Raw genomic sequence first — 26301 nt, 5'->3', positions numbered from 1 at the left:
TTTCAGCTGGGAGTTGAGGAGTGGTGATGTCAGTCTGTGGCAGTTGGTGGCTGTCTTGCTCTCATAAAGGAAGAGCCATGTGAAGATGGCACCAATGCCAGAGCCCAGAGGTGGGGAAGGATGACTTCTGCTGATGTCACTGAGCACCAGGTACAGCCCTGCCTGAAGCTGTCTCCCTGTGGACGTCTCAGTTAAGTAAGTCATTCTCTCCTGCCCTGTTTGCTTCTTTAAGCCACCTTGGTTTTCTGTCACTGGTTTAAAAAAAAAAACAAAACTATTCTTTCAAGTTGGCTAAATGGAGACCCTGGAACTGCAACAGTGTGGTGACAGGCAATAATGTGGCTAATAGACTCCAGAGGCCTCTGTTCAAATAGAGGATTGTAACTGACAAGGGAGAGTAAACATGGCCTCAGTGAATGGATTTGCCTAGTGGCAGCTCCCAGTTCCTGAATATCAGTGCGCACACACTCAGCCGGGTCTCAGCTCTGCTGTCAAACCTGCTAACCCACACCTCTCTTCTCCCACCTGCCCGGCCTCGGGGCTGGACACCCCAGGGCACTTGGAACAGCCCAGGGCTTTGTGTTGTAATTTACACAGGCTGCACCCATGTCTGAGGGTGAGGGTGACTAGGTTCCAGTTTACAGAGGAGAAAACAGACTAGAGGGGCTGGCTGGTGAGCTGTGGGGGTGGGACTCCAACCTACCAACTGACCTATGACTTCAGAATGGGCAGCCTCCCCACCCTTAGCCAGGATGCTTGCTAAGCCTGCTCCGTCCAGCACTCCACCTGGAGGTGAGGGTGGGGAGGGGAGGCGAGGTGTGGGCTCTTCTCTATACAACACTCACCCCTGCAGGGACTCATGTGTGACACCACAGACTGTAATTCCTGTCTTATGACCTGGGCCTCCTTGGCCAGGTGTGAGAGGCGCCTTGACATGTGGGCACTGCAGTCCATGGGCACACATGTGAGCAGGTGCACCTATGACTGAGGGAACAGCACCCCAAGTTAAAGCCCCCCATGCTCAGATGATTACATTCTGGAAGTGAGGGGTGCCCAGGGGTCAGGGGGCCAATTCTCACCTTGGGGGAAAATTGTTGTCATCCAGGGGGATGATAATTTAAATTAAATTACACATTTGCAATCCAATAGTCAAGCCCCTTTCTCAGCAGCTTTGTAGCCTCTCAGCTTTTACTACTCTCTGGGACCACATTCTTAGCTTCAATTTGAGTCCCATTATGGACATAAAAATATCCCTTTCATGTGTCACCTTCAGAGTAAGAGACCACCCCAAACTCCCTTCCCTTCCCCTTGTCAACACCTCCACACAGGAAGTGAGGCTCTTTTGAAGCAGTTGTGCTGATGTGTGAGCTAAAGATTTAGAATGACCAGGCTAGGAGGGGCCTGCCCCACATGTCAGGGGGGTGGGCGGGTAGCTGGTGATGATTCACATATAAAACCTCAGCTGGTATCAGGCAGTGACAACAGAGTGGCAGCCAAGGGCTGAGCAGGTGCAGAATAAGCGGATTAAATGTGTTTACGCAGCCACCTCTGGGATGGTGGCCCCGGAGCATGACTACAAGTGTGGAAGGTGGAGGGTCCCCAGAGCCTGTAACCCTACCTTCTAAAAATCAGGGTTGAGGTGTATCTTCGAAATCAGAAAACTGGGGCTCAAAGATTCCAACATCACTTGCTCAATTATTCAAAGCAAATAAGCTTCAGTTTTCTCATGTGTAAAATTGGAACATTGAAGCCTCTCCCTCTGTATGTATCACATTTTCTTTATCCATTCATCTGTCGATGGACACAGGTTGTTTCCATATCTTGGTTATTGTAAATAATGCTGCAGTGAACATGAAGGCACTATTCTCTCTTTAAAATAGTGATTACATTTCCTTTGGCAATATTCCCAGGAGTGGAATTGCTGGATCATATGGGAGTTCTATTTTTGAATTTTTGAGGAAACTCCATACTGTTTTCCACAGTGATGGCACCAGTTTACATTCCCACCAACAGCGCATAAGTTTCCCTTTTCTACACACCCCCCCAGCACTTGTCATCTCTTGTATTTTGATGACAGCCATCTTGACAGGTGAGAGGGGATATTGCACTGTGGTTTTGATTTGCATTTCCTTGATGATGAGTGATGTTGAACACCTTTTCATGTACCTGTTGGACATCTGTGTGTTTTCTTTAGAAAAATGTCTATTCAGTTCCTCTGCCCACTTTTCAAATCAGATTGCTTGTTTTTGCTGTTGAACTGTAAGAGTTACTTATATGTTTTGGGTGTTAACCCCTTTTCAGATATATGGTGTGAAAGTACTTTCTCCTCATCTGTCTGTTACCCCGACCTCTGCTTTCTGGATGACGGGGGTCCAGGCACTCGGGAATCTTCACTTCTCACACGTGTTTCCAATAGTGGGTGGGTAGGGGCTGTGTTCTGATAAAACTGCAGAGCTGTGGGTCACCATCCCCTCTTCTAGGAATTGGGCTCTGAGGAGTGCAGTGTGGGCAGGGATGTTTCCCTGAAGTCATGCGTCTGATAGTCACGTGGTCTGGAGCTCACATCTTCTAGCCCGGTTGTGATGGGGCAATTTGCAAAGGGAGGACCTTGCCGCTAAAACACTGAGCAGGTGCTCGTGTGCCTTGTTGGAAGGACCTGGAAACCAAGTTGTGTGGAACAGGGACTTCCCCAGGTCACAAGGCTCAGTTCAGACTTCTGGGATGCAGAGGTCTGCTCTGAGCCACTGTCACTGAGGAGGGAAGGGCCTCAGGCAGGAGGGAGGAGCTTCTGGATTGTACTTGCGCTGCTTGTCAAGGGTCAGCTCTGGTGACATGTAGCACATAGCTTAGTTTTGGGCATGTAAGAGGAGAGATTCTTGGGGGAGGGCTGGCTTTTTCCTCTGATTGGGGGCCTACTGTGGGCCAAGCACAGCAGTCTTCTGAGTCAGGGCTGGAAAGCCAGGCACAAAGAGGCAGGGGAAAGCCTCCAGGCCACACGGTGGTAGGGGCAGCACTGGGGTCTAATGCAGACCTGACGCCCAGCCCACACTCTCTCCTTTCCCAGGACCGTGGTGATCCCACCTGTTGGAATCCCGTGAGAGGGTATGGGCCCTGGGATCTTCCCTGCTAACATGCCAGGAGCCTTAAGAGGGATGTCGGGGTAATTCCCGAGTCCATGTTGCCCAGAGGCTGCTCTCAGTGAGGGGCCCAGCACACACTGGGCCGAATCCTAGCTCTGTCCTGAGTCACTGTCCTCCCTGCCTCAGTTCTGCCCACACAGGGCTGGAACAAGCAGCCACTTTACAAGTTTTTGAGGAACCTCCAGGATCCTGGAAGCAGCGCCCGCACACAGGGAGCACCGTGGGGTCAGCTGCACTTTTCTCCTTGTCTTTTCTTTGCTGGATGAGGAGGAGTCCCAGCAGGGCCCTGGTTTGTCCCAATTCTTATCCCCTCTCAGGGCCCAGCAGGGGTTGGTGTCCAGGCTGGAATCTGTCCTCTGCCCCTTCTGGGCACCCTCAGGCCCTGCACCTTGGCTGCCTGAACACTGTCTTCCAGGGGCCTCTGTGTGCTTCACCACGCACCTGGCATTCCCCAATTCTGGGCTATTCCAGCGCCCTCTGGCCCTGGGCCTCACACCAACTCTGTGCTGAGTGGAAGTGCACTGATGGACATGCTGTGCCTCCTGGACTGTCTCGGGGAGCCTGATATCCCCATCTTGCCCTTGGCCCAGAGAGACCAAAGTGGTGAGAGGGTGTGTCTCCATTCATGTGGATTTGCTCAGAGATTCTTAGCAACATGAGGGACAAAAGGATGACATGAACACAGAAGAGCTGGGTGGATGGGATGTCAGCAGAGTATGAGGAGGGGGCGAGCCCGGGCTAGTCTGATAACCCCCTCAGCTTTGGCTTCCTCATCTATAAAGTGGGACAGACTACTGTGAGGTGAGCGGTATCCTGACCCGTAGCCAGGCACTGTCCTACACGCCTAAGAAAGAGAAGCTCACTGACTCCTTGTGGAAATCTGTGGGGCAGGGACTGGCGTTATCACCCCTTTCTGCAGAAGAGGTAACTGAGGCACAGAGAGGACAAGTGAGGTGACCACCCCAGGTTACAGAGCCCAGGCCATCTGGTTCCAGTGTCCAGGCTCATGGAACCAGAGGGTGCCTCCCCTCCCTTCACCTTCCACTGGGACCCATGTCCACAGCCTCATCTTAGTGTAATTGTTCATGGGGAGCAGGGTGGGGTCACTGGGGCCCATCTCTCTGAGCACTGCTTTCCCAGGAGGCTCAAGGGGTTGACTGTATTCACTGCTGGACACCCAGGCCTGGGCCCAGGCCAGCCACACAGCAAGGCCTGAATCAGTGATTATTGAATGAATACCTGGACCTCTGCATGTACCTGCATGGTGCCTTATTTCCTCATCTTCACAGCACACCTGGCTGCATGGCTGATACTTCTTGTCATCAGGCCTCTGCCAGGGACAGTCAAGGGGACCAGAGCTGCTCAGCTGGGGACAGGGAGCCTCAGGGGCCCTGTGGCTGCCCCAAGCCTCTCCTGGGATGTCCCAGGACAATCCACAGGGAGGCACAGCCAGCTTCCAGGAACAGCAATGAGGTCCTCACCCCAGGGGTGTGGAGTAGGTGTTGAGGAGTGTTTCCTGAGAGTGACCCTGCATCTGATGGGGCCCTGGGGGTCAGGCTGCTTTCAACATGCATTCCGGGCCTACACCCCTGCTGGCAGCATGGAGCTGGTCATAAAGGACACAGGCCATGGGGCCAAGGTTATAGCAGGTCCCTGCTCCCTCTCTGTGCCTCAGTGTCTGCATCTGTAATGGAGAACTAGTAACAGGCCATGGAAGGGCTCACTGAGATCCAGCTCTGTGGCCTTGGGTGGCCACTGCCCTCCCTGTGCCTCAGTGTCCTTGTCTGTAACACAGAACTAGTACCATTTTTCTTAGCCCTTTGGCACATTTTTCTGAGTCCTTTTCCATATTTGGCCCAGGGCTCTAACAGAGCTCACAGACTGGAGAGGTAATCAGAGTGAGCTCCCAGCCCTGGGGGTGCCAGGGGAGGCCAGAGCGGCTGCAGGAGGGACTTGGAATCTGGAAGGGCTTCATGGAGGTGAGGTCTGAGCTGTGTCTCCAAGGATGAGCTGTCATCTAGCCAGAACCCACGTACATGATAAATGAGAGTGTGAGTGAATGAATGAACATCCTTCTAACAGAGAGTGAGGGGGAGGCAGCCCCCCAGGCCAAGACAGGAAACGCAGGGCACCCTGGGGAAACAGAGGGCCAGGCTGCAGTGTGATGCCAGCTTCATCATTTATGGACACCTTGCCGCCACTATAACCTGTATTCTGGAGAATTTGGAGTCCTCGTCTGTCCTCTGCTCCAGGGTCCTGCTGTTCATTCCCAGCAATGCCCACTTGTGAAACTCTGTCCTCAAGTGAACATGGACCTGCCTCATGGGGGATTGTGAATAGGGCGTCTGTGTGCAGCCCGAGGCTGAAGCGGGGAGGAGAGGATGATGGGGGTTCCCCAGAGCGGGATCATGGGCTGGGAGGCATCAGAGGGATGAGGAAGGCTGAGCCTCAGGACTAAAGGATCCCACTGGTGGTGGCCTCTTTCATGAGGGGACTTCACAGGGAAGAGGAAGTCATGGGGCAATGGCAGAGCTCAGTTTGGGGTTTGCTGACCTGGAACAACTCAGCACAGAGATGTCCAGAGGATCTAGAGTTAGGGGACAAAGGTGCCACTGAGGTAATGGTCAGAGCCTGAGACCCAGATGAGTGGGGCGGTGGTGCAGGAGAAGGGGCTTGAGGATGTCAAGTTGTTCATTCATTGGGACCTCAGGACGAAGATCTTCGTGTTCACTTCACAGCTGCCTGGTGCCTAACAGAGCTGGGCTTAGGGAGGTCACTCAGTAGACACGTGCTGACAACCCAGGTTCTCCTGTTTCCACATTAAGTCCCTGGTGTGGAGCCAGCTGGCACTCTCTAGAGGCATACAGCCCCATCCCTGGGCTCTTTGTATGCCTGGAGCCCAGTGGCACCTTACCTCCCACTCCCCACTGCACGACCCTTTGCACACCTGCGTTTCTACAAGATATAAAACATCTTCTCTTAATGTGTATTTACTCTATGAAAACTCATTGCCTCAGGAACACAGGCCTCACATCCTGCCCTTATCAAAGTGGTAAAGCCTGTTGTTCAGGGAAGCCCCTGACAGATCTCACAACCAACCAGGTACCTGTGCATGAATTGGTCATGCAGCCCCCTCCTCCTTGTGTGCACAGAACCCCCAATAACAGACCCCACACACCAACCCTTGGTGCTCATGAAGGCACCTCTTGTCTGTGGGGCCCGATTTGGCTTATAGCAGTGTCCCTATTAAACTTTCCTAAACCCTTCTCAGACCCTGGTAATTCTTTACCAACCCAAGTAACTAGCTCGCCATTGTTCCCACAACACCTGAGGCAGAATTGGCTAAATTTTACAGATTAATGATGCAGGTTAATTAGCTACAAAGGTGAGGTTAATGTTTACAAATAAAAAACAACATACATACTCAAGGTGGGACAAAGAACCCACAAGGACATCTAAGACCCTCCACGTGCATCCCACTGTGGCCTCAGGGCCTTTGCGCTGGCTGATCTTTCAGCCAGGATCTCTCTTCCTGTGCTTCTTAAACACCTCCAGGAATCTGCTCAAATGTCCTCCCTGACCTTATTTTTCTCCATGGAACTTATCACCGCCGGATATTGTGTATATTTTACTTAATTTTCTCTGTGTGCCCCACCAGGCTGTCTGCTGCATGAGAATGGAGACCTGCCTGCTTCACTCCCTGCTGTGCCTGGGGTCTGGAACCCGCCCAGCACACAGTAGGACCTCAGCGAATGTGTGTCGGGTGTATGAACGCTGTAGGCCACAGACAAGAATCTTCCCAGCAGTGATGGTAAGAGTTGTTCATTCACTACTGACTGAGCCCTACTGTGTGCTGGGCACTGACCTGGGTGGAAGGCACACAGTGGGTGAGACACACAGTGAGGACACACAGTGTGTGAGGAGGGACTCATGCTCTGGAGAGCACACAGGGTTCAGATAAGTCAGGAGAGCAGGGTGGAGGAGGAGAGGGCCGGGTTGGGGGGCCAGTGGTGGCAGGGGAGACAGAGAGGTGGGGCCCAGGTCGTGCAGGGCTTGATGGCTCCTGTGAGGGCTTTCCCTCTGGGCAGCGGAACCATGGCTGGGTGCGGAGAAGTGGCCACATCCTGAATGCTATGCAGGAAATTAAGTGGGTGTCTGCTGGGGAGATGTGCGTGGAGGAGGCTGTCCCTGAAGACTGTGCAGGCGGGGGAGGCTCCTCTGAGGAGGTGACATCTGAGGGGACCCCTTGTATGGACCGGGTTTCTACCTTCAGCAGACTGGATGCCTTCATCTGCCCTGCAGGCCTAGGCGGGACACGCACTGTTCTCAGTCACCTGGACTTGGCCTCCTGCCTCCCTTGTGAGCATTCTCACCCCAGGAGTCCTTCTTCAAGGTCTAACCTCCCAAATTTTACACTGGACTTGGACTCACACTGAGCCACTGTCCACCTGCCCAGCTCACCCAGAGTCAAGTCCAGACACTTGGGGTCGCCATTCCACCCTAGAACCCATGAAGTTACTCAGCTGGCCAGTCCTCAGCCTGCTCACCTGCCTCACATTTCCCTCCTGCAGAAACCCCGTGACAGCCCCTGTCCACAGCGCCCTGCCCCTCCGCTTCTGGCCCCGGGCTTCCCCCCGTGGTGTGGCCGCGAGTGGGGTGCCGGCCCGCCACCAGTCCGGTGAGTAGAAACTGCCTTTTCAATGGAAGTTGTCTCCTGATCTCTTAGCCTTCCTGAACCTCAGATTTTCTAGTGAAATAATCTATTTCAAACCAGCCTGTGATACTCTTTGCAGACACTTAGAGTAAACAAATGAAGAACAAAAGACCAGTATAACTTTTTACATTGTCAACAAGTTTAATATTTTAATATAAATTAGAATTACTTTCCCCCATAAAATCATAGGCCCCTTGAGGGTGGAGGAGACATAAACATTATGTGAACAGGACCTGTGAGGTCCTAAATATCTATTTTCCCAAACTGAGGGCTCAGGCCAAGGCTTGACCAAGTCCTGCCTTCACACTGTGAGTGGAGTTTCACTGGTTTTCAAATTAAGCTTTTACACTTAGCTACGAAGTGTAAAAGAAGTTGTCAATTTCAAACTAATCTTTCCAGTAATAACCAAGTTACACCACTTGTGAGCCTCCCTGTTCCCTGAGTAAATCAGTTAGAATCCACAGATGTCAGCAGGGAAGTAGTCAGTACAGCGTATTTACACACACACTGCGTCTTTGGGAGACAGTGGGGCTGCGCTCTGGAAGATGTCAGCTCCTGACTCATTTAGTTGGGAGCATCCATCTTCACATGTTGGATTTCCAGAGAAGTGTCCAGAGGGGAGAGTGGACTGGAGCCGGGCTTGGCTGTCACCCACGGAAGGGAGGACTGGAAACCTCAGGCAGCTGTGGTATTGGGAGCAGCTTGCCCTGGGGGAACCGCTAGCAGTGTCCCCTCCTAGACTGCTCTCCTGCTTAGAGGCAGGCCCAGCTGCTGTAACAGAAACGGGGAGAGGTGGCCCTGGGTCAAAAGTGACAGTTCTGTAGGGTAGGTGCATCTGTGAACACAGGTGCAGCAGGACGACCATGGTTAATGACACTGCATCGTGTTGGGGACACTCACCAGGAGAGTAGCCTTGAGATGCCCGCACCACACAAAGTGAGAAATGGGTGAGCAGGTGGGTGTGTTAATTAGCTTGCCCGTAGTAATCTTTTCACTATGTATATTCATACCAAAACTTCATCTTGTACTCCTTAAATTCATGGAATTCTTATAAAAAAAAAAAAAGACGAGGTCTGGGATGTGAGTATCCAGCATCTGGACCGTCTCTGACTTCCACAAGACAGAAATGACACTCCTGCCAGGGTGAGACTCGACCTGCAAAGGGTGGCAGCTTTTGCTTCGTTGTTCTTGGAAACCAGCCTGCAGGCTGGGAGGAAACCCGGCAGCCACACGGAGGCGGAGGCCCGGCCACCGGCCCCGCTGCGCCCGGGATGGCGGCCCCTGTGCGCAAGGCCTCCGCTGAGGTCCCGGCGGCGGAGAGGAGCCGCCCCCCGGGCCTGCCCACCCCGTGCAGCCCTGCGGGGTAAATGAGGTTTGCTTTAACCCGCTGCATTTAGGGGCGGCTGGTTTCAGGACAGCAGGTTCCTGAACGCCGCCCCACCCTCGCCCCCGCCTGCTCCGGGTCCTCAGTCTCCCTTCACCTTTACAGACTGGGGTTTGTGCCCCGCAGAGCCACAGGTTGAGATCACCCCATGTGACAGGGTTTGGAGGTACAGAGGTTGAGTGAGGTCCTGAGGGTGGCCCCACCAGGTTGGTCTGGTGTCCTTACATGAGAGAGAGCCCCCAGAGCTGGCTCCCCGCCACATGTGGACACAGCGAGGAGGCAGTCAGCTGGCGGCCAGGAGGACTTTCATCACCAGAAAGCGACCTCGCTGGACTTTGCTGGGCCTCCCCCCACCAGAACTGTAGGAAGGTGAAATTCTGCTGTCCAGGCCTCCTGGGTGGTGACCCTGGGTCGTGGCGGCTTTTCCAGCCTTGGCAGCTCTGCACACACTCCCTCCTGCCTGATGCTTTGTGCAGCTCCCGCTCAGCGACTGTGCTCCTAACTTGGGGAGGGATAGGAGGGACATCGGCCAGGCCCCCGTCCTTATTCCCCCCTCTCAAAGCACCTGCTCTTCCCCACAGCACGGCTCAGGGAGCAGTGGTGGCTTAGATGTCCCCGTACAATGCTGCTCCCGTCTTCCCAGGTAGGTATGGGGCCTGGCACACACACCTGCTCAATTTTTAGGAAAGATGCTTTTCTTAGCCAGGAAGGTGAGGGCCCCCTCTGACCCAGAAGTTTTTCTTTCAGTGTAAATGCCAGTGAAACGTGGGAGCCAGCCTGGCGGTGAGTCCCGGGCCCTGAGCGAGAACAGGTCCAGCATGCCTTATCAGGAGCACAGATGAGCGTGGCCCATCCACACAGGGGACACTCACCAGCCACGGCATCAGAGTGAGTCGCCCAGATGGCCAGTCCCCAAGGAGGGCACGTGTGACAATCTGTCTGAAGGAAGTAGAACAGAAAAGCCCAGTGCTGCGGCTGAGAGGTGCCTGTCGGGGAGTCAGAAGAGGAGGCAGAACAGACACAGGACTGTCACTGAAGTCAGGGCTCTGGCTGCCTGGGAGAGGGTTATTTTCTTTTACTGACTTGAGCAGTGAGGACAGTGGATCTTCAAAGTATTAACAACACACACACACACACACACACACACTCCCCTATGTAGGTGAGTTTTGTATGTCTCCTGTGAGTTCATCAATAATTTTTAATGAAAAAACCCCACAATTTTTCAACAAAATGGCAAGTTATTACTTTTAAAAGGGGGGACAGAGCCCCCAGTTTGCTCCTCAAAAACCCAGGTCTATTGCCACATTTGGATGAGCCTGGATGTCTGGCAGCACCCAGCCACCCCCTCGGGCTCACCAGCAGCAAATGAGTGAACAGCCAGTGGTTCCCAGTTGTCTGAGTGCAAACCCCTTGTCCAGAAGGACCCGGACTCCCTCCCAGCACTTCTTGGTGGGCACCAGTGCTCGCCGACACAGCCACACCACCTGGACACTGGCAGGTGTCAGGGACCTGAGTGGCCAATAGAACCCTGTGCTCCTCCTGCCCCAGGGCAGTGAGCAGGTCAGCCCAACCCAGTCAGCCAGACTCTCCAAAACAAAAGGCAGCACAGGCCAGTGAGGAAGGGTGGCCTGGAGCAGTCAGAGAGGGCTCTTGCTCTTTGTTTTCCTTCTCCATTTTATCCCAGATGTGACAGAAAAGAAAGTTGGCAGTGCGTGTTTGTGTATTTCTTAACTCCATCTTGATCTCGCACACTGGAGGAAGCCAGTGGCCCTGTCCTATGAGCTGCCCTGTTCTGTCCTATGAGCTGCCCTGACCTGCCCTGTCCTGTGAGCTGCCCTGCCCTGTGAGCTGCCCTGCCCTGCCCTGTCCTGTGAGCTGCCCTGTCCTGTGAGCTGCCCTGTCCTGCCATGTGAGCTGCCCTGTCCTGTGAGCCGCCCTGTCCTGTCTTGTGAGCTGCCCTGTCCTATGAGCTGCCCTGACCTGCCCTGTCCTGTGAGCTTCCCTGCCCTGTGAGCTGCCCTGTCCTGCCATGTGAGCTGCCCTGTCCTGTGAGCCGCCCTGTCCTGTCTTGTGAGCTGCCCTGTCCTATGAGCTGCCCTGACCTGCCCTGTCCTGTGAGCTTCCCTGCCCTGTGAGCTGCCCTGTCCTATGAGCTGCCCTGACCTGCCCTGTCCTGTGAGCTACCCTGTCCTGCCGCGTGAGCTGCCCTGTGAGGGGCCCATGTGTGAGAAACGCATACCTCCTACACAGTCTGTGACTCCCCAGCCCCTTGGATGGTGCGGCCCCAGCTGATGTCTTGACTGCAACCTCATGAGGGACCCTGAGTCAGAACCACCCAGCTCTGTCTGCTTCTGTCCCCCAGGGACCAAGACAATAAATATTTGCTGCCAGGAGCTGTGATGCAGCGAGGGACCAGAAACACATGACACCTCCTCCCTGCCTCTCCACCCCTCGGGGCTGTGGAGGTGAACTTCTCTTCGTTTGTTTACCGCCTCTGTCTTCCTCTGTGAGGACACGGGGTCTGTCAGGGGCACTGCAAGTCCCTGGAGCTAAGGCTGACAGGGCCTCCAGGCTCAGAGACTGAAGCGCAGTAAGGCAGCAATGCCAGAGGCCCCATCACTGTGGAAAGCCACGTGTGTGAGAGGCCAGGACACACCAGGGAACAAGAATGGACCCTGAGCAGACCTTCCTGGTCCCTGTCCAACCCCACCCCTGACTGCTTGCCAAGCCACCTCAGAATGTCACTCCACCTCTAGGAGCCTCGATTTCCTCCTCAGTGGACTGGGGGTGACAGGAAGATTGAGCCCCAAGAATGTGGAAGGAGACAAGGTGGACGCCTGGGCTGGAGGGGCTGATCAATAAAGCCGCTTCTCCCAGCACCTGCCTGTAGGTGCACAGTGAGGCTGTGAGCCCCCTCCCTGGGCGGCGCTCACAGGCAGACCTGGGTGCACGGAGGGAAGGGCGCCTTCCCTAGTGTGTGAGGCAGCCCCGAGTGCAGGGTGTCAGCGCAGGGCCTGGCCCCGAGCAGGCTCCAGGAGTCGTGTGTTGTGTGAGCCCACCTCACGTGCTGACAGCACGGTCACATATAAGCCAAGGACGGCAAGTTAGGAGGACACCCGGGAACCCCATGGTGCATCCTTGCTGGTCCTAGGACAGTAGGAGCAACTCAGGACACAGAGATGGGGTGGGCAGGATTCAGGCAGAAGATGCCTGTGTGTGCACGTGTCCGTGGCATCACCATGGACTGAGCAGCAGGTGGCGGGAGCAGTTCAGAGCCCTCTGGTTTCCTGCTTGGGAGGACAAGAACTAGGAACAGGATGACTTTCCAAACTGACGTGAATATGTGTGAGGTCATGGAAGCAGTCTCACACCTGTTAGCTCACGTCCAGGGGACTGACCCCAGCAGGAGCCAGGATGAGGCTTCACATGTGCTCACGCTGAGGCCAGAGGTGCCTTAGTTGGAGCTGCCCCAGACCCATCTGGAGATGAGGCTTCTGGAACAAGGAGTTTATGTGGGAGACGAAGGCAAGGGTGTAGGGAAGTGAGAAGAGGAAGGGAAGGTGCCTCAGTATGGCTGTTAACACACCTGCCTCCACTGTGCAGCCCCCCTGCAGGATCCTCCCACTGCAGGATCCCCCGCTGCAGGAACTGCTGCTGTGGGGTTCCCCCTACTCCCCCACTGCAGGCAGTGGGAAATGGTCCATCAGGGAGCCTGGGAGCCGCTGCAGAGAGGTGGCTGGTGTCCTGGCTGAGTCAGCTTCCAGGAAAGGGTAAGCCTCCACACTTCATCTGCCAGTTCATGTGAGAGGAGGCCAGAGACAGGGTCTCCAACAGCCAGCACTCCCTGGAATGAGAGAACCTCCTGCCATCCTTATCATAAGACCATGGATACCTGAGCCACCATGTGGACTTCAGAAGGTCAAGGTTACTTGTGGTGGTTTGTCACCATTGTCTCACTTCTGTGATGGACCCTGCAGACTGATTCATTCAACATGTGTGCCACCCCCACCTTCTATGGCTTGTGTATGTTAGTCTCTGGGAAACCTGAAAGCTACATTTCCCAGTCCCTGGGCAGCTAGGGCTCTGCAGGAGGCCTCGGCTCCTCTGGACAGATGACTGATGGCTGCTCAAGATATGAAGGTGGGAGCGAGCAACACAGGGCGGTGTAGGGAAGGGGCTCCTGGCTGGCAGGGAACGAGGGGTCTGGTTCTCCTACAGCAGCAGCCGCAGTGTCTGGGCCTGAGCATCACAGTGGGGTTTCCATGGCAACAGTCACAGGTAGGGTTAGCTGATTTGCAGGCGGGTTGTCCCTGGCTATGGAGCATCCACTCTTGTTCCCTGGTAGTACTGGAATCTCAGTCTTAACACCCAGGAATAAGTCCACCTCTGCTCAGACCACAAAATGTGGGTTCAGCCATCTATAACTAATCACTGTGACTGATACAAATTCAGACTCTGAAATGACCTCCATTGTTTTTCCTGTGTGGAAGACATACAGAATCCTTAATAAAAACAAGTTAAAATCATCTGTAACCCCATCACCTGGAGGTAATCACTGTAATATTTTTGCAAGTTTCCTATTTTTTATATAGTCAAAATGAGAGTTTGTATTATTCTCTGCCAGCTCTGCTCACTTAATGTCACTTACTGTGGATTGTAAATGTGTCCCAATGGCTTTGTCCATGAGGTCTTCAGGTCCCTAGACTATAACAGGTTTCATTCACTTCTTTCAACCAATGTATCGAGCTATAATTGACATAGAAAAAGCTGGACATGTTTAATGTATATGACACAGTGACTCTGGAGATAACTGTACGTGTGTGAAGCCAACACCACAGTCTGTGCCATGAGCACATCCATCAAGTCCAAGTCTCCTCCACCTTCTTCACTTGGTATTGTGATGAGAACCCTTAACAGAAGGCCTACCCTCTTAGCCAAGATTTAAGTACACAATATGGCATTAACTACAGGTACCATGCCCTGCAAAACTCTAGAACTGATTCATCCTGCCTAACTGAAACTTGATACACTTGACCATCACCTTCTCGTTCCTCCTCTCCCCAGGCCCTGGCAACCACCCTTCTACTCTTGTCTATGGGTTCGACAATTTTATATTCCTCATATAAGCGGTATTATGGAGAATTTGTCCTTCTGTGTCTGGCTTACTTCACTGAGCATAATGTCTTCCAGGTTCATTCATGGTGTTGCAAATGGGAGGATTCCCTTCTATTTTTAAGCCTGAATACTATTCCATTTTGTGTATATACCAGCTTTTCTTTACCCATTGATCAGTCAATGCACATTCAGGCAGCTTCCATGTTCTGGCTGCTGTGAGCACTGCTGCAGTGAGCAGGGAGTGCAGGCATCTCTCTGGGGGCCTGACTTCCATTCCCTGTGTGCATACACAGAAGTGGGATTGCTGGATCAATTGGTAGCTCTGTTTCAAATTTTTTGGTCTAATTTTGGTGTCAGGGTAATGCTGGATTCATAAAATGAGTTTAGAAGTGCTCTTTCTTCCATTTTTTGGAAGAGTTTAAGAAGGATAGGTATTAATTTCTTTTTAAATGGTAGATTTGCCTGTAAAGACAACAGATTCTGAGATTTTTCTTTGTTGGAAGATGCTTGGTTACTGATACAATCTTTTTATTTATTCTTGTTCTGTTCAAACTTTCAGTTTATTCTTGATTCCATCTTGGTAGCTTGTATGCTTCTAGGAACTTATCCACTTCTAAGTTGTCCACTTTATTGGTATTTTAGTGTTCAAAATAGTTTCTAATACTTAAAAAAAAAAGCAACTTCTGTGGCATCTGCTGTAACATCTTCTCTTTCATTTATTATTTATTTATTTGAGCCTTCTCTGTTTCTCTTAATCTTGCTAAGGGCTTGTCAATTTTGCTTTCTCTTTTCAAAAACAAACTCAGTTTTGTCTATTTTTCTACTGTTTTCCTATTTTCTAATTTTATTTATTTGTGCTATGAATTTAATTACTTCTTCCCTTTTGTTAACTTTGGGCTTAGTTTGTTCTTTTTCTACTTCTCTGAGGTAAAAATTTAGGTTAATTTAGTCTTTTTCTTTTGTGATATAGGTGTTTATTGGTATTTCTTGGTACTGCTTTTGTTACATCTTATAAGTTTTGGTATGTTGTATTTTCATTTCCATTTGTCTCGAAGTATTTTCTAATTACTCCTTGAGTTTCTCCTTTGATCCAATGTCACCCAAGGATGTGTTGTTTACTTGTGTATTTATTTATTTAAATTTTATTGGGTTACAGTCAGTTTTCAATGTTGTGCCAAATTCTGGTGTATAAAATTTCAGTCATACATGAATATAAATATATTCATTTTTATATTTTTTCACCATGAGCTATTACAATACCTTGCATATATTTCCCTGTACTATACAGTATAAACTTGTTTAGCTATTCTATATATGCTTGTCAGTATCTACAAATTTCAAACTCCCAGTCTGTCCCTTCGTACCCCCTTCTCCCCTGGCAACCACAAGTTTATATTCTATGTCTATGAGTTTGTTTTATATTTATGTCCATTCTCCTCCTTCTCCTTCTTCTCCTTCTCCTTGTCCTTCTCCTCCTCCTCCTTCTTTTTTAGATTCCACATATGAGTGATATAATATGGTATTTTTCTTTCTCTTTCTTGCTTCCTTCACTTAGAATGACAGTCTCAGAGACATCCATGTTGCTGCAAATGGTGTTATGTTGTCATTTTTACAGCTGAATAGTCTTCCATTGTATAAATATACCACAACATCTTTATCCAGTCATCTGTTGTTGGACATTTAGGTTGTTTCCATGTCTTGGCTATTGTAAATATTGCTGCTATGAACATTGTGGAGCTGGTGTCTTTTTGAATTAGGGTTTCTTCTGGATATATGTCCAGGAGTGGGCTTACTGGGTCATATTGTCAGTCTATTCCTAATCTTTGGATGAACCTCTATACTGTTTTCCACAATGGCTGCACCAAACTGCATTCCCACCAACAGTGCAGGAGGGGTCCCTTTTCTCCACAGCCTCTCCTGCATTTATCATTTGTGGACTTTTGAGTGATGACCGTTATGACTGGTGTGAGGTGATACCTCATCCAAGGGTGTGCTGTTTATGGGGAGGGTATAGCTCAGTGGTAGGGCATGTGCTTATCTACTCAAGGCCCTGGGTTCAATCTCCAGTATCTCCATTTAAAACTTAAATGTATAAACAATTACACCCCCACCCAAGTTTTTTTAAAGGAATTTTAAAATAAAGATTATGTCCTTTAATTTCCATGTATTTTTTAATTTTCCCATTTTCCTCCTTTTATTGATTTGTAATATCATTCCATTGTGATCAGAAATGACATTTGGGATGACTTCAATTTTCTTAGATTTTTTAAGACTTGGTCCATTGGTAATACTGGTGTTCATCTCTTTTTCCCTTATTGATTTTTTTGTCTGGATGTCCCACCCATTACTGAAAGTGGAGTATTGAAGCCTCCTACTATTATTGCGTGGGTATTTCTCCCTTTAGATCTACAGACATCTGCTTTATGTAATTAGGATCTCTGGTGTTGGGTGCATACATATATATTTTTATATTTAAGAACATTTAACACAATTTTAAAGGTTATTTTCCATTTACAGTTACTAACAATTACTGACTATATGCCCCATGTTGTACAGTACCCCCTTGAGTCTAACAACCAGGAGTTTGTACCCCCCACTTTCCAATCCCAAAGTTTCCCCTCCTCCGACTGGTAATCCATTTATTCTCTATTTCTGTGAGTCTACATTTTCATTATATCCACTAGTTTTTTAGATTCCATATATATGATATCATACAGCATTTGTCTTTGTCTGACTGATTTCACTTAGCCTAATGCCCTCCAAGTCCATCTATGTTGCTGCAAACGGCAAAATTTCAGTATATTCTTTATGGATGAGTAGTATTCCTTTACCACATCTTCTTTATCCATTCATCTGTTGATGGACATTTAAGTTTCTTCCATATCTTGGCAATTATAAATCATACTACTGTGAATATTAGGATGTATGTAGCTTTTCAAATTAGCCGTTTTTTTTTCCAGATATGTATCCAAGAATGAAATGGGTGAACATATATTTATAATTGCTATATCTTCCTTTTGAATAAACCCTTCAATCTTTATATAATTATCTTCTTTATCTCATGTAGCATTTTTAAACGTTTAAAGCCTACTTTGTCTCCTGTAAGGGCACACTTGCTCTCTTTTGGTTACCGTTTGCATGGAATATCTTTTTCTATCCCTTTACATTCAACCTTTGGGTGTTCTTAAAGCTAAATTGTACATAGCATGCAGTTGTAGCTTCTTGTTGTATCCATTCAGTGACTCATTTTCTTTTGATTAGTGAGTTTAACCCATTTAAATTTAAAGTAATTATTTACTGATTATTGTAGTTATAGTTATTCTTAGTATCTTTTTCTTTTCAGTTATCAATGAGGTTAGAAGTGATTTGTGCACTATCATTAGAGCATTTCACTGCTCTGTATTTGTCTATATATTTACCTTTACCAGTAAAATGTATACTTCCTTTTGCTTTTATGTTGTTGCTTTTTGTCCTTTCCTTTCAACTTGACAACCCCTCTGTAGCATTTCTTGTACAGCAGGTCTAGTGTTAACAAACTCTCTCAATTTCTGTTTGTACAGGAAATTCTATCTCTCCTTCATCTCACGGAAAAGACTTGCTATGCATAGTATTATTGGTTGGCAGATTTTTTCCCCCAGCATTTTGAATATATTATCCCACTCTCTCCTGGCCTTCAAGGATTCTGCTAAAAATTCTGCTGGTAGTCTTAGTGGAGTTCCACTGTATGTGATGAGTCTTCTTTTTTTTTTTTTTCTGTTCTCAAATTTCTCATTTTAAAGTTTTGACAATTTTAAGGTGTCTCAGTGTAGAATTCTTTTAGTTTCAACCTATTTGGGATCTTTTGGGCTTTATAAATATAGATGTCCTTTTCCTTTCCCAAATTTTGGGGAAATTTAGCCATTGTTTCTTTAAACAAGCTTTCTTCTCCTTTCTCTTTTTCTTCTGGAACTCTCATTACTTATCATTTTTCTTGACTGTGTCCTATAAGTCCTGTAGGCATTTTTCACTCTTTTTCACTCCTTTTCACTTTTGCTCCTGTGAATAGAGCATTTCAAACAACCTGTCTTCGAGTCTAATGATTCTTCTGCTTGGTCAAGTCTGCTGTTGAAGCTCTCTATTAAACCTTTTAGTGCAGTCACTGTATTCTTTGCTCCAGAAATTATGTTCTGGTTATTATTATTATCATTATCACCATCATCATCATTATTATTAATTATTATTATTATTTTATGATTTGTTGAACTTCTCATTATGAACATCTATTTCTTTTCTGATTTTTTCTGTCTGTCTGCATTCTCTTATAGCTCGATGAGCTTCTTTAAGATGATTACTTGGAATTCTTTGTCAGACAATTCATAGATCTACATTTTGGGAAGTCAGTTACTGGTATTTTGTTTTGTTTCTTTGGTGATACCATTTTTCCCTAATTCTGTGTGACCCTTATAACCTGTGTTGATGCCTGCCCACTTGAAGAAGTAATCATCGATTCCAGGCTTTATGTGCTGGCTTTGAAGGGAAAGACCTTCACCAGAAAACTCAGCTAGAAATTCTGGTGATCTATCAACTTCTTCTATAGATATGCCCACTCTACTCCTCCAACTCCCTCCTTGGGGAGCTCATCTTAGAACTGCGTGCCTCCTCCTGATCCTACAGAACTGTGTAAGGTTCTGAGAGCTGTTTGCTCCTTCTCCCTAGGGCAGTGCCCTGCTAGGCCAGGGCATTAGATGCAAGCAGCACTCTCCTCTCTTCCTTCTGAAGGTATGTCTTAGAATTGTGTGCCATTTCCCTATTCTACAGAGCTATGTCGAGTCCCAGGAGTCACCTGCCTCTTTCCATATGGCAGTACACTGAGAGGCCAAGACAATAGGTTCAACCCCACTTATGCCCCTCCCTTCTGAAGGCGCAGTCTCAGGGTTGTTCACCTGCTTCTGATCCTGCAGAGTCAAGCTGCCTTCTGAGAATGGCACTGGCTGCCGAGGTGTGTGTGTCATCTCTGGGGCACTATCTGTGGGAAACTGCAGCTCTTGGGGGGGTGTCTTTTTCTATGAGCCTCCACACTTTTCTTTTTTTTTTTCTGTTCACAGACAACCCAACCATACTGACTTCTTCAATGTTCTGGGTGCATCAAGATAAGCATAGCTTTTAGACATTGTCCCAAAAGACTGGGGAACCAGATCCTCACTTTCTCTTTATCCTGCAGAAGTCGTGGCCTGGAGGATCATTCTTGGCTCTGAATTCTGTCAGCCTAGGGGAGATGTGACACAAGTAAAATGGCACTGCTCTTTCTATCCTTTTAGTGTGGCTGACCTTACATTTTATGATCCACTGGGGGCTGGAACCTCTCAAATGGACTCCAGAGCTCTCACAAAGTTATTTTTGTCTGTAGACGTTTGCCAGATTATTGTTTCTATGGGTGAATGAGGGCTGGGACCTCCTATTCTGCCATCTTACTGATATCAATCACCCTCTCACACTATAACACTCTGGCCTTAGAATAAAATTTAAATTTCACTCATAACTTACCTACAAGGCCTGAGGGTTCTAGCCATACTCACTTCTCCAGTGCCTTCAGCTTCCAACTTCTTTCTGGCTTATCCTGCTCCAGCCACACATTTTTCATTACCTCCCTGACACAACCAAGCTCTTCAACCCCATCGTCTTGGTAATTCCTGTTCCCTTTGCCTCGAAGATCTTTTCCTGGCTGTTCATTTAGCTGGACCCCTGCATCTTTTGGATTTCTTTTTAAATGCTAGTTCCTGGGACAGACTCTCCCTGTTTCTCCATCTAAGTAATGGTACCCAAACTCACCTGTGATTCTCTACCACATTAACCCATTCTTCCTTCTGTATACTTGTCACAATCTGACATCTCATTGGTTTCACTTGCTTATTGTCTGTCTTCACCAACAGAATGTCAGCTGCAAGAGGGCAGACACTGTCTGCCTTGTTTCTCACTATATTTCCTGCCTATTGCCTGCAAATGTCTTTTAAAACAGTTTTGCAAACAGTAACATAACAATGTATAAGATGCCACATTTTATCGCACCCTTTCCTATTTGTGGGTATGCAGTAGTTTCTGATTATAAATACTGCAATGAACATCTCCATTCATAACATTCTCTGTCCCTGCTTCTGGTGCTTTTGCTCACAGTATCAGAAATAGAAATATTGACTCCATCAAAGAGTATGAGTAGGTTTAAGGCTCCTTCATACACATGGCCACACTGCACTCCAGAAAGTCTGACTGAAGACCTAAGTCCCACCATCCCTGAATGAGAGCTTAGAGCCAAGAGATGAGTCTTTAGATGAACAACTCTCATGAATCAACTGGAGATCTGAATAAAATTCAGGTTCTGCTGCAGGAGATCTGGGGTGGGGACTGAGATGCTGCATTTCTAACAATCTCCCCACAGAATACCCCAGAGGCCCTCATCCTGCCTGATCTTTCCTGGCAGTGTCTGGCCTCCATGCTGACACACCCCTGGGCACCAGTGCCTCTGCCCAGACATCAGCCTCCCAGGCCTGCAGCCCCAGAAGTAAAGCCTGTGCTTCAACAAACCAGAAAGCATGGAGCACAAATGACATTTCACTGTTTAACAGACTAGCACCAGCCCAATGCTTTGATACCACTGTTCCCAGGGCTGCCAAACCTCACTAATATGAAGAGTGTACTTACAGGAAAGCACAGTGCACAGGGAACGGACCCCAAACTTGTAGAGCTTGAAGCAGGATCTTGACAAGCTTTCCAGAAGCCAGTCTAACTTTATGGCTTTTAGTAAATAAGAGTTTCTCACTTTTTTAAAATGGCTTTAGTGAGATACAATTCACATATTCCCCCATATCAGGCAAATAACTCAATGAATTTCTGTATATTCACACTTCCTTCTTTGATGCAATAAAGTTATTATTTCAGGTTTCTTCCTGCCAACCCTGCTGTGTTTGGTCCAAGCAGTCTCCACAGGACTCAGACCCTGATGAGGACGCCGGTGGCCAGAACCGCATCAGGCTTGTCAAGAAACCTGTCTTGAGGGCTCCGGTCTTCACAAGTGATGAGTTCCCATCAAGGATCCCATGAAAAAGCAGTTCTTTAACCACAGTGTGAAAGAGCCCAGGAAAAAGGAGGAAACCCCTGATGCCCAATGTTTACTCACGCTGGTGTTTTGGTATCCGGAGACCCCAGCATCAGAGCCAGAAGAGCAGCCTCCTCACCTCCATGTCCTGGTCCCCTCAGGGGCCCTGTGGTCACCAGGGAGGAGGAGGGGTGGGACGGGAGGCGAGAGCTCGGGAGGGATGGGGAAGAGTTGGAGTTGGAACTGGGGATGGGATTGGGGAGGGAGCATTACAGGAAGGGGGTTTAGGTACTTGGGAGGAGAAGAAGTGGGTCATAGAAAGGATCAGGCTCAACCAAGCCCTTGAAGGGAGGAAGGAGGGTTCAGACAGGTCAGTAGGCCAGCAGGTAAGCAGGTCAGAAGAACAATCAACAGGTCAATCAGACTCTCAGGAACAGCAGGAGGGGATGAGACTCTGCCTTTCTCTGAGCCTTCTATGGTTTGGACGATGCCATAGCAACGCAGAAGCTTTATACCCTCTCTCGACCAATCACCTACCTTCGCCCCTGGTTCCTCACAGTGGACATTCGAAGTGACCTCACTTTTAGAACACACCCCACTACCTGATGCTCCAGCACACATCATCCAACCCTGGGTCCTCTCTGGAAACTTTTCCAACCTTATGCTTTCTGGTCCTTCTCCACCCAGGTCCCCTGCCCCCTACTTCTGGGCGCTCCCACCTTCTTTTCCAAATTCTCAGAGTTTCTCATGGGCAGTGGCTGGAAAACATGTAAGGCAAAGAATGACAGAAGTGCAAGGGAAATCAACTACACAAGTGGAGTGGGAGGTCTTCACTCCCCCTTACTCAGCACTTCATACAAAAGGCAGACAGAACAGCCACGAGATGGAAAATATCTTAACGACAAACCATCTTAATCACATCGCCACACCCATATGGCTATCCCTCTCTGCAATACATCTGCAGATGACATTAATTTTAGCTACATATGCTACACGCATAAAAATCAACCCTATTATTTTGGCCCAAATTGTCACACCTCTGTTCAGTTCACTTGGTGGTGCATGTGTACACCCAGGCCTAAAGAGGCAGAAACTACCTGTGTGGGGCAAAAGCAAAGTTATGCTTTGTTTAGTATTGACTGCGAGGGGGCCTGGGAAGTCCTTCTGGGGCGGTGGGAAGATTTGGCATACAGATATGGGGGTGGTTGTGTTCATTCAATCAATAAATACCGAGCACATGGGGCCTGCCCATCACAAGGGTCAGAGAGACCCTCATATCTGTCCCTGTGAAGTGACCAACTGCTGATGGTTAGGAATGGATGAGGTGCCAGGAGTGGCCGCGGGAGTCCAGTGAGAGGGTCCTGCACTAATCCAGGCTTTGTGCCCTCACCCTGCCCTATCAGCTGCCCCAGGAGCCCCAATTCCAGGCAAACTCTGAGGGGGACTGAGGGCAGCAGTTCCCTCCTAAGTCTCAGGCGCTCCCACAATCTGCCCATAGTGTTCTTAGGGAGAAATGGGCAGGGCAGGGGTCAGTGGTTTGGGACTCCCTGCTGCCAAAAAGGAGTTGGCTGGAAATATCTGGCTCCTTAGAGGTCCCTCAATCCAATCCCCAGTAGCCCCTCGAGCCCGCAGGGCTGTGCCTCCTTCCAGGTGGGGGAGGTGGCCAGCCCTGCAGCAGCTCTGGGGTCCAGGCTGGGCCACCAACAGGTCGAGGTGTGACTGTGCTGCCCAGGAAGAGGTGCGAACAGCTGTGCAGCAGTAAATACCACCGTGAGCAGCCTCTGTAACCGGACTCCACCCACTGTGAGCATGGCCTTGGCCAAAACTTGGCAGTGAGGGTGGGAGGGCTGGGAGAGGTGGGGCCCTGTGGCCCTGAACAGAGCCTGAGGGGAGAGGCAGACAGACCGGCAGGGACAGAGGTAGTGTGTGAGTGATTGAGAGAGGTGGGGGTCAAGTCCTAGAAAGTGACAGGAGGTGACAGGGGAACTGAATAGGGAGAACCAGAGACAAGAGGAGGCTAGAAGGAAAGAGAGAGCCAGCCCAGGGTCCGTGGTGGGGGACAATGGGCCAGGGTGGTGCGACTCTGGGAAGGGGCCCAGAGTGGAGGGGGCAGAAAAGGCAGGAATCCAGGCCTCACAGTGCCTCCTGCTCTAAGGCTCTGACCTCCCTGGAGCTGAGCTCCCAGGGGTCATCATACTTGGAAAGATTATTACCTCCCATTTCCCTTGGGATTGCTGGTTCCAGCCTCTATGTCTGTCCCTGTTGGGGTTGACTTTCAGGATTGGCTGCCCTTTGGGAGGAAACTCCAGAGACTGCCCTGTGGGGATTTAACCATGACTCCTCACAGACCCCGTGGTGCTGCACTTCCAACCACACTGCTGGGCCTTCCTGGATCCACAGCTGGGCTTCAGGCGCTGTGCTGGCCCCAGAATCCCCAGCCTGGGGGAACTGAGTCCCATCCAGAGTGAGCAGGCTTCAGGGATACTGGATCTACTCCCACTGTTAACAAAAATTCCTTCCAACCCTCAGGAGTCCGGACCCCCTATAAATTAACAATTAACATCAGGTCAAAGGTATTGAAGTATCACACTGGGCAATATAATGTGCCAAGTGACCAAATTCAAAGTGCAGTGTTGCGATTACACAACACTCTCAATAACCCATTTTGTGGATGAGAAGACAAGGGATGTGAATCACCATAGGGTCTCAGGGGTGGTGAGTGCTTTAACTTTACCTTGAACCAAAGTCTAACTTGGAAAGAGAATCCACCTGGAGCCCATTCTGTCACATGCTCCCTGAGGTTCTGAGGAAGACCATTGCCTTTGTCTTGGGAAACTCCTCTTGCAATAACATTAAGTCATACACCAGTCAGGACAAACAGGGTGAGGATGTGTCCATGAGTGGTCCTGACTCCTAAAAGTCAGCTTGGTCTCAGGAAATGGATCTTCTTATATCATTGTTAGGCACCAAGGTAAATAAGAGTAAAAACATAAAATCCATCATATATGTAAGTATTTTTTATTCAAAATATAAATTACTTTATGAATTATAAATGGATGCATTGCTTTGGTCCATGACAAACAGGACATTACATACACTCATTACAATGAATTATTGTCACGGGTGGGAATGTGGTGACAAGAGCAGGGTCATTTTTATCAGGGAAGGAGGTCCTACAGCTCTCAGTACAGGGTCGGTAAGTTTACAATGCTTCTCCCCACCACCAAACTCTCAACACACACACATAGAGGCAAATACACATAGATCCTACCTTCTGATCAGAAAAATGATAAAAATATGCGCACACACCACCTAACAACAAACTGACCACACACACATTTCCCATAATAACTTCTTAATATTTCAGTTCTGAGCCTCTGAATTTCCATCCTTTGTACTCACCATCATCTAATAGGAAGAAATCATTAACAATACTGCAAGTCTGATTCATTACAGTTCCTCTAGGAATTTATTTTATATTATTGCAAGCCTCAGAAGAATATAAAATTTACAGTTTCAGATGGAGTTTTTGGCTCAGTAGCTTTCATATCTAAAAGCTTTCACTGACTACACAAATTTATTGGTTCTACTTTTCTCACTCTGTGATTTCTACACCAATTAAAATTTCACTTCTAATCAGTTTGGATTTCAATCAGCTTCCTGATATTGCATTTTTGTAGATAAAATGATTTTTCCTGTAGGTGACTATCTATTGATGATCATTTTTTTCTTTTAGTATTAAATTGTACAACTGACTTCCAGTCTATTGCTTTTCATGTAACTGGAGAAAGAATAATAAAGCTCATAGTGGCATCATTTACCAATACACGACTAGACTTACAAGTAGTACTTATCACAGTCTGACTTCCTCTGCTGAATGTGTATACAGAAAAATCAAGTTAATAAAAATGTGGATTTGATTCTATAGGGCCAGCAAACCACCCTTCTCCATTTATCTATTCTTAGTAGTCACTACTTTTCTATTATTTGACCTAGAAATTGCCCTCCTCTTACTCCTACCCTGAGCATCTCAAAAGAATAACAAAAACTAAATGTTTCATGGCACAAATTCTAATCTTATTACTAGTAGCCATAAGGTTTTCCTATGAATGGATTAAAAAGGATTAGAATGAATGTATGTGATAACTAGTTTAAACAAAAACATTATTTTGACTCATAAAATTATAATTAACTTCATAATTGTTAAATGGTATTAGTCAATATTATGACCATTTTAGCATTTACAGTATCCTATATGGATAATAATATATAAATCACATGTAATACCCTCATTACTGTGCTTAGATGGCATAATAGCAGCATTACTCATTATGGCAACTGCCATCATTCTAAACACCTATTTTTCATTAGCTACCTTAATACCTATTCTTAGTACTCATCGCCTGTGAGGCTGCACTAGGATTATCATTAATAGCCATGATATCCAATGCTTATGGTACTGATTATGTACAAAATCTTAACCTTTTTCAATGTTAAAACTCATATTCCAAACATTATATTAATACCATTAACGTGATTATCAAAAATTGTATCCTCTGAATTAATACTACATCTTATGGCCTATTAACCAGACTTATCAGCTCATTCTTCCTCAATCAACTGAATGATAATAGCCTTCACTTTTCACTAACCTTCCTATCTATTAGTCCCTCCACTTGCATCAACAACTTGTCTTCATCTACCAATACACAGGGCCAGCCAATTTCATCTATCCAAAGGATCAACCCCCCAACTATATTATCACAGTGCTAATCTTATTACAAATATCCTTAAATTTTCACCACTTCACAATTGATTACATTCTATAGTTTACTCAAAACAACAGTAGTCAAAACCCTAATCATTTATTACCCACTGA

The 26301-nt window shown here is 48.1% G+C and overlaps 1 long non-coding RNA gene across 1 annotated transcript; it reads left to right on the top strand.

Annotated features, from left to right (window-relative positions):
• Positions 1-25941, top strand: LOC141576141 (uncharacterized). The gene is made up of 4 exons (XR_012504370.1): positions 1-195; positions 6799-6951; positions 7712-7818; positions 21266-25941. It is a non-coding gene; the product is annotated as an uncharacterized LOC141576141 (long non-coding RNA).
• The last annotated feature ends 360 nt before the right edge of the window (positions 25942-26301 follow it).

The sequence above is a fragment of the Camelus bactrianus genome, chromosome 36, assembly GCF_048773025.1.
Source record: "Camelus bactrianus isolate YW-2024 breed Bactrian camel chromosome 36, ASM4877302v1, whole genome shotgun sequence".
In the NCBI taxonomy this organism is placed as follows: domain Eukaryota; kingdom Metazoa; phylum Chordata; class Mammalia; order Artiodactyla; family Camelidae; genus Camelus; species Camelus bactrianus.
This window is presented reverse-complemented; position numbering and strand designations above follow the sequence as displayed.